This window comes from Bos mutus, chromosome 28 (assembly GCF_027580195.1).
Source record: "Bos mutus isolate GX-2022 chromosome 28, NWIPB_WYAK_1.1, whole genome shotgun sequence".
NCBI lineage: Eukaryota > Metazoa > Chordata > Mammalia > Artiodactyla > Bovidae > Bos > Bos mutus.
The window spans coordinates 28,500,188-28,508,021 of record NC_091644.1 but is presented as its reverse complement, the minus strand read 5'-3'; the positions used below and the strand labels follow the sequence as shown (position 1 = coordinate 28,508,021).

Below are 7,834 nucleotides of genomic sequence, written 5' to 3'. Positions count from 1 at the left end.
TCTTCTCTTTCACTTTCATCAAGAGTTTGTTCCTCTTCCTTTCTGCCATAAGGGTGGTGTCATCTGCATATCTGAGGTTATTGATATTTCTCCCAGCAATCTTGATTCCAGCTTGTGTTTCTTCCAGTCCAGCGTTTCTCATGATGTACTCTGCATAGAAGTTAAATAAGCAGGGTGACAATATACAGCCTTGACGTACTCCTTTTCCTCTTTGGAACCAGTCTGTTGTTCCATGTCCAGTTCTAACTGTTGCTTCCTGACCTGCATATAGATTTCTCAAGAGGCAGGTCAGGTAGTCTGGTATTCCCATCTCTTTCAGAATTTTCCATAGTTGATTGTGATCCACCCAGTCAAAGGCTTTGGCATAGTCAATAAAGCAGAAATAGATGATTTTCTGGAACTCTCTTGCTTTTTCCATGATCCAGTGGATGTTGGCAATTAGATCTCTGGTTCCTCTGCCTTTTCTAAAACCAGCTTGAACATCAGGAAGTTCACGGTTCACATATTGCTGAAGCCTGGCTTGGAGAATTTTGAGCATTACTTTATTAGCGTGTGTGGAGAAGGAAATGGCAACCCACTCCAGTACTCTTGCCTGGAAAATCCCATGGACGGGGGAGCCTGGTAGGCTAGTCTATGGGGTCGCAAAGAGTCGGACACGACTGTGACTTCACTCACTTCACTCACTTACTAGCGTGTGAGATGAGTGCAATTGTGCGGTAGTTTGAGCATTCTTTGGCGTTACCTTTCTTTGGGATTGGAATGAAAACTGAGCTTTTCCAGTCCTGTGGCCACTGCTGAGTTTTCCAAATTTGCTGACATATTGAGGGCAGCACTTTCACAGCATCATCTTTCAGGATTTGAAATAGCTCAACTGGAATTCCATCACCTCCACTAGCTTTGTTCGTAGTGATGCTTTCTAAGGCCCACTTGACTTCACATTCCAGGATGTCTGGCTCTAGGTCAGTGATCACACCATCATGATTATCTGGGTCTTGAAGATCTTTTTTGTACAGTTCTTCTGTGTATTCTTGCCATCTCTTCTTAATATCTTCTGCTTCTATTAGGTCCATACCATTTCTGTCCTTTGTCGAGCCCATCTTTGCATGAAATGTTCCTTTGGTATCTCTGATTTTCTTGAAGAGATCTCTAGTCTTTCCCATTCTGTTGTTTTCCTCTATTTCTTTGCATTGATCGCTGAGGAAGGCTTTCTTATCTCTTCTTGCTATGCTTTGGAACTCTGCATTCAGATGTTTATATCTTTCCTTTTCTCCTTTGCTTTTCGCTTCTCTTCTTTTCACAGCTATTTGTAAGGCCTCCCCAGAAAGCCATTTTGCTTTTTTGCATTTCTTTTCTATGGGGATGGTCTTGATCCCTATCTCCTGTACAATGTCATGAACCTCATTCCATAGTTCATCAGGCACTCTATCTATCAGATCTAGGCACTTAAGTCTATTTCTCACTTCCACTGTATAATCATAAGGGATTTGATTTAGGTCATACCTGAATGGTCTAGTGGTTTTCCCGACTTTCTTCAATTTCAGTCTGAATTTGGCAATAAGGAGTTCATGATCTGAGCCACAGTCAGCTCCTGGTCTTGTTTTTGCTGACTGTATAGAGCTTCTCCATCTTTGGCTGCAAAGAATATAATCAATCTGATTTCAGTGTTGACCATCTGGTGATGTCCATGTATAGAGTCTTGTCTTGTGTTGTTGGAAGAGGGTGTTTGTTATGACCAGTGCATTTTCTTGGCAAAATTCTATTAGTCTTTGCCCTGCTTCATTCCATATTCCAAGGCCAAATTTGCCTGTTACTCCAGGTGTTTCTTGACTTCTTACTTTTGCATTCCAGTCCCCTATAATGAAAAGGACATCTTTTTTGGGTGTTAGTTCTAAAACGTCTTGTAGGTTTTCATAGAACCCTTCAACTTCAGCTTCTTTAGTGTTACTGGTTGGGGCATAGACTTGGATTACTGTGATACTGAATGGTTTGCCTTGGAAACGAACAGAGGTCATTCTGTCGTTTTTGAGACTGCATCCAAGTACTGCATTTCAGACTCTTTTGTTGACCATGATGGCTACTCCATTTCTTCTGAGGGATTCCTGCCCGCAGTAGTAGATATAATGGTCATCTGAGTTAAATTCACTTTTGTCCATCTCAAATTGCCCTCTGCCTTTTTCTTTTTTTTGAAAGATTTTTTTTTTTTTTAATGTAGACCATTTTTTTAAAAGTCTGTATTGGATTCGTTACCTTTTTTCTATTTTATGTTTTTGGTTTTTGACCATGAGGCATATGGAATTTCAGCTCCCCAATGAAGGATCAAAACTATACTTTCTGCATTGGAAGGTGAAGACTTAACCACTTGACTGCCGGGGAAGTCAATGCCTTTTTCTTAAAAAGACTCTTGTTATTGGATTTAGGGCTCACCCAAGAATCCAGAATGATCTCCACATCTCCTTCTTATTATATTCTAAAATGTCTTTTTTCTATTTTTTTCTTTACTGTCCAAAATGGGTCCTACTTCTTTCCTTTTTTTTTTTTTTTATCATTTTTTAAAAATTTGTACACCCGTGGTGGGTTCATGTTGATGCATGGCAAAACCAATACAATACTGTAAAGTAATTAGCCTCTAATTAAAATAAATAAATTTTAAAAAATTAAAAAGGAAGAATAAAAAAGAAAAAAAAATTGAAGATAATTGCTTTACAATGTTGTGTTGGTTTCTGCTTCACAGTGAAGTGAACCAGCTATATGTGTACATATACATGTCTCCCCTCTCTCTTGAGCCTCCATCCTACCCCTCTAGGTTGTCACAGAGCACAGAGCTGAGATCCTTGTACTGTATAGCAGCTTCCCACTAGCCATCTATTTCACATATGGTCATGTATATATGTCAATGGCACTCTGTCAATTCATTCTACTGTCTCCTTCCCCTGCTGTATCCATAAGTCCATTTTCTATGCCTGGATCTATAGTCTTTCCCTGCAAATGGATTAATCAGTACCATTTTCTAGATTCTGTATATTTGTGTTAAAAAAAAAAAAAAAGAAACGCTTCACAAATTTGTGTGTCGTCTTTGTGCAGGGGCCATGCTTATCTTCTCTGTATCATTCCAGCTTTAGTATAAGTGCTGCAAAAGCAAGCACCAAAAAATCCTTTTTTCTGAACAAGTCAGCATTCGCAGGTTCTGGGGATTGAGGTGAACATAGCGGGTCACCGTCCAACCTACTACAGATCAACTGCTTGAATGCCTTCCTTCTCCTGGGCCCTCCCATTACACACTCAACAGCCCCCTTTACTTTTGCATAATCACAGTTGTGATCGCTTGTTCAATGTCTAACTTGACCCACCAGAACACAACCTCCCTACAGGTAGGAAACTTGCTATGTTGTTCACAACTGCGTTCCCAGCACCTAACATATATTAGGTACACAGTATGTAGATTTTTTTTTTTCTCTCCCAAACCAGCTGAATCATTTCTTTCTCTTCCACTTTGCTGAGGAGAAGTCACCTAAGTCATTGGTAATGAAAGTTCTTCCCACTAATTGTGAACTTGTCATCTCTCAAGCTGTCTCATTAAAAAAAGCATTCATATTCTGAATTTAAATGAAGACTTTCTCTTCTCATATGCTGCTTTACCTTAGGAACTTCAGACCGATTTCTATGTGTAAGAGAAGGGTTGACATATGGAGGATGCGATACAACTCCTTTGCTATAGTCCATGGCACATAAATATGGCACAGGACACCATGGATGCTTTAACAGCTCAGTTCTCTTAGGCTGATCAGATTGCTTTTTACAATACGAATATTTAATCCTTTCAAGTCTGAACTCTATCTTCCTACATGCTGTGCCTCGCATGCTGCAGAATGCAGAAGTGGTACTCAGCGAATAACAAATAACAACCACAATGATGATTGTAATGCATACCATAATATTGTTACTAGAAATATAATTATGTGAACAGACAATTTACAGAAGAGAAGGGACCTCAGAGCCCTTGTGTTGTCAATCTGGCCTGCCTCTTAATCAGGGATAATAATAATAAAAATATCGCCCCCCCCATCTGCAGTCAGCTTGTCAGCATAACAATATTTATAGAATGCTGTATGTAACAATGGCATCTCCATGCAGATGGATTAAGACCGAGGAGCAGCTGCAGATGGCTGTTCATTAATGGAAAGAAGAAAATGAATCTGAACAAAGACACTTATGGAACCCCTAATTTATTAGTGCTGTAATAGGGAAGAGGAACTCTCTGGAATGATAACTGAGTAAGACCAGTTACAAAGATAATTGTAAAAACAAGACACAGATTCAGTACAACAGACAGGGACATTTTATTGCCTGTAAGGTCTGTAGAATTACAAGGTCAATAGATATCAGACTCAACATCTAATCCTTCATATTTATTAATTACATTCAACAAAGCACTTGCCATCATTCTACAGACTGAAGCTAGATTAACATTCTGTCACAAAAACCTGCTCCGTTAATCCTGAGAGAGGTGAAGATTTCTTTTACTTCTCTGTTGTATTTAATACAGCACATGCATACACACACACACATGTATGCACACACACACACACACACTCTTTGCCACAAAATACTTTCTGACTTTGGTCCTCAGAATGACTTCCTAACATTCAAGAATTTAATGAAGTAAGTTTCATTAAATTCTCTACAAAATGTCGAAATGAAGGGGCTCCCAGCTCTTTTTTTTTTCCTTCCATATCTCAGCTACCACATGACAGAGAAAATTTTTGCATATGTGACTTCTCTGGTTTCTACTTCTCCAAAAGAGTTCTTAAGAATCCATCATTAGCTAAGATCCATGTCAGTGATTTCCAAAGTAGAAGATCGTCCATCAACACAAAACAGAGATATTCATTAATAGATAACAAACATATTGTGGTGTCACCATACAGTGCGAGGAGAGGAACAGACTGCTAAAATAACATGCACAGACCTGGCCGAATCTCAAAATCTTTACACTGAATGGAGGAAGACAGACCTAATTAATGTCTGAGATCAGATGTGGGGAAATCCTCTGAGAAGGGGCCGATGGAGTGCCTTCCTTACTTGATTATGTTGGTGGTTCCATGTCAAGTTTTGCCAAGAGCATGCACTGGTCATAGCAAACACCCTCTTCCAACAACACAATAGAAGACTCTACACATGGACATCACCAGATGATCAACACCCAAATCAGATTGATTATATTCTTTGCAGCCAAAGATGGAGAAGCTCTATACAGTCAGCAAAACAAGAACGAGAGCTGACTTGGCTCAGATCATGAGCTCCTGATTGCCAAATTCAGACTTAAATTGAAGAAAGTGGGGAAAACCACTAGACCATTCAGGTATGACTTAAATCAAATCCCTTATGATTATACAGTGGAAGTGAGAAATAGATTTAAGGGACTAGATCTGATAGAGTGCCTGATGAACAATGGACAGAGGTTCGTGACATTGTACAAAAAGGAATCAAGACAACCCCCAAGAAAAAGAAATGCAAAAAAGCAAACTGGCTATCTGAGGAGGACTTACAAATAGCTGTGAAAAGAAGAAAAGTGAAAAGCAAAGGAGAAAAGGAAAGATATGCCCAATTGAATGCAGAGTTCCAAAGAATAGCAAGGAGTGATAGAAAGCCTTCCTCAGTGATCAATGGAAAGAAATAGAGGAAAACAACAGAATGGGAAAGACTAGAGATCTCTTCAAGAAAATTAGAGATACCAAGGGGAAATTTCATGCAAAGATGGGCTCGATAAAGGACAGAAATGGTATGGACCTAACAGAAGCAGAAGATATTATGAAGAGGTGGCAAGAATACACAGAAGAACTGTACAGAAAAGATCTTCACGACCCAGATAATCACGATGGTGTGAACACTTCACCTAGAGCCAGACATCCTGGAATGTGAAGTCAAGTGGGCCTTAGGAAGCATCACTGTGAACAAAGCTAGTGGAGGTGATGGAATTCCAGTTGAGCTCTTTCAAATCCTGAAAGATGATGCTGTGAAAGTGCTGCACTCAATATGCCAGCAAATTTGGAAAACTCAGGACTGGAAAAGGTCAGTTTTCATTCCAATCCCAAAGAAAGGCAATGCCAAAAAATGCTCAAACTACTGCACAATTGCACTCATCTCACACGCTAGTAAAGTAATGTTCAAAATTCTCCAAGCCAGGCTTCAGTGATATGTGAACTGTGAACTTCCAGATGTTCAAGCTGGTTTTAGAAAAATCAGAGGAACCAGAGATCAAAGTGCAAACATCAAATGGATCATCAAAAAAGCAAGAGAGTTCCAGAAAAACATCTATTTCTACTTTATTGACTATGCCAAAATCTTTGACTGTGTGGATCACAATAAACTGTGGAAAATTCTTAAAGAAATGGGAATACCAGACCGCCTGACCTGCCTCTTGAGAAACCTATATGCAGGTCAGGAGCAACAGTTAGAACTGGACATGGAACAACAGACTGGTTCCAAATAGGAAAAGGAGTATGTCAAGGCTGTATATTGTCACCCTGCTTATTTAATTTATATGCAGAGTACATCATGAGAAACGCTGGGATGGAAGAAGCGTAAGCTGGAATCAAGATTGCTGGGAGAAATATCAATAACTTCAGATATGCAGATGACAACACCCTTATGGCAGAAAGTGAAGAGAAACTAAAAAGCCTCTTGATGAAAGTGAAAGAGGAGACTGAAAAAGTTGGCTTAAAGCTCAACATTCAGAAAACTAGGATCATGGCATCCAGTCCCATCACTTCATGGGAAATAGATGGGGAAACAGTGGCTGACTTTATTTTTGGGGGCTCCAAAATCACTGCAGATGGTGACTGCAGCCATGAAATTAAAAGACACTTACTCCTTGGAAGGAAAGTTATGACCAAATGAGACAGCATATTAAAAAGCAGAGACATTACTTTGCCGACAAAGGTCCATGTAGTCAAGGCTATGGTTTTTCCAGTAGTCATGTATGGATGTGAGAGTTGGACTATAAAGAAAGCTGAGTGCCGAAGAATTGATGCTTTTAAACTGTGGTGTTGGAGAAGACTCTTGAGAATCCCTTGGACTGCAAGGAGATCCACCCAGTCCATCGTAAAGGAGATCAGTCCTGGATGTTCATCAGAAGGACTGATGTTGAAGCTGAAACTCCATTACTTTGGGCACCTGATCTGAAGAGGTGACTCACTTGAAAAGACCCTGATACTGGGAAAGATTGAGGGCAGGAGGAGAAGGGGACAACAGAGGATGAGATGGTTGCATGGCATCACCAACTCAATGGATATGAGTTTGTGTGAACTCCACGAGTTGGTGATGGACAGGGAGGCGTGGTGTGCCGCAGTTTATGGGGTTGTAAAGAGTCAGACACGACTGAGAGACTGAACTGAACTGAACTGAACCATTTGTCAAAACTCATCAAACTATTCACTTTGATAGTTTACTTACTGCTTGTAAAATATTAACTCAGTAGGTTGGTTTTTAAGATTCCTTAGCTCAAATATGTTTAAGAAATATCGTATCTTGTATTCTCCTGTCACAAATTTATGACTTATCAATTAAAGAGTCTTCACCCATTAAAAGCAATTGAATCATTACAAGCCCTGAGAAATACTACGGTGTACAACAATGATTAATTGCTGATTTCCACATTCCCTAAATCTGTGTTATTTCTAGATCCTCCCATTTGAAAAAATTAAATCCTATTACAGCATTGAAATTATAATTTATTAGCTCTTTGATCATTTGTGAGTCATTTAAATTCTTTGTATTGCTTTTTCTTCACCTGAAAAATGAGATATTTGTCTCCATCTCATAGGTATAGTGAGAA

General features: G+C 39.4%; 1 non-coding gene across 1 annotated transcript; it reads right to left on the bottom strand.

Annotated features, from left to right (window-relative positions):
- Positions 1–3,036: 3,036 nt before the first annotated feature.
- On the bottom strand, positions 3,037–3,143 carry LOC138986142 (U6 spliceosomal RNA). The gene has a single exon (XR_011463043.1). It is a non-coding gene; the product is annotated as a U6 spliceosomal RNA (small nuclear RNA).
- Positions 3,144–7,834: the final 4,691 nt, after the last annotated feature.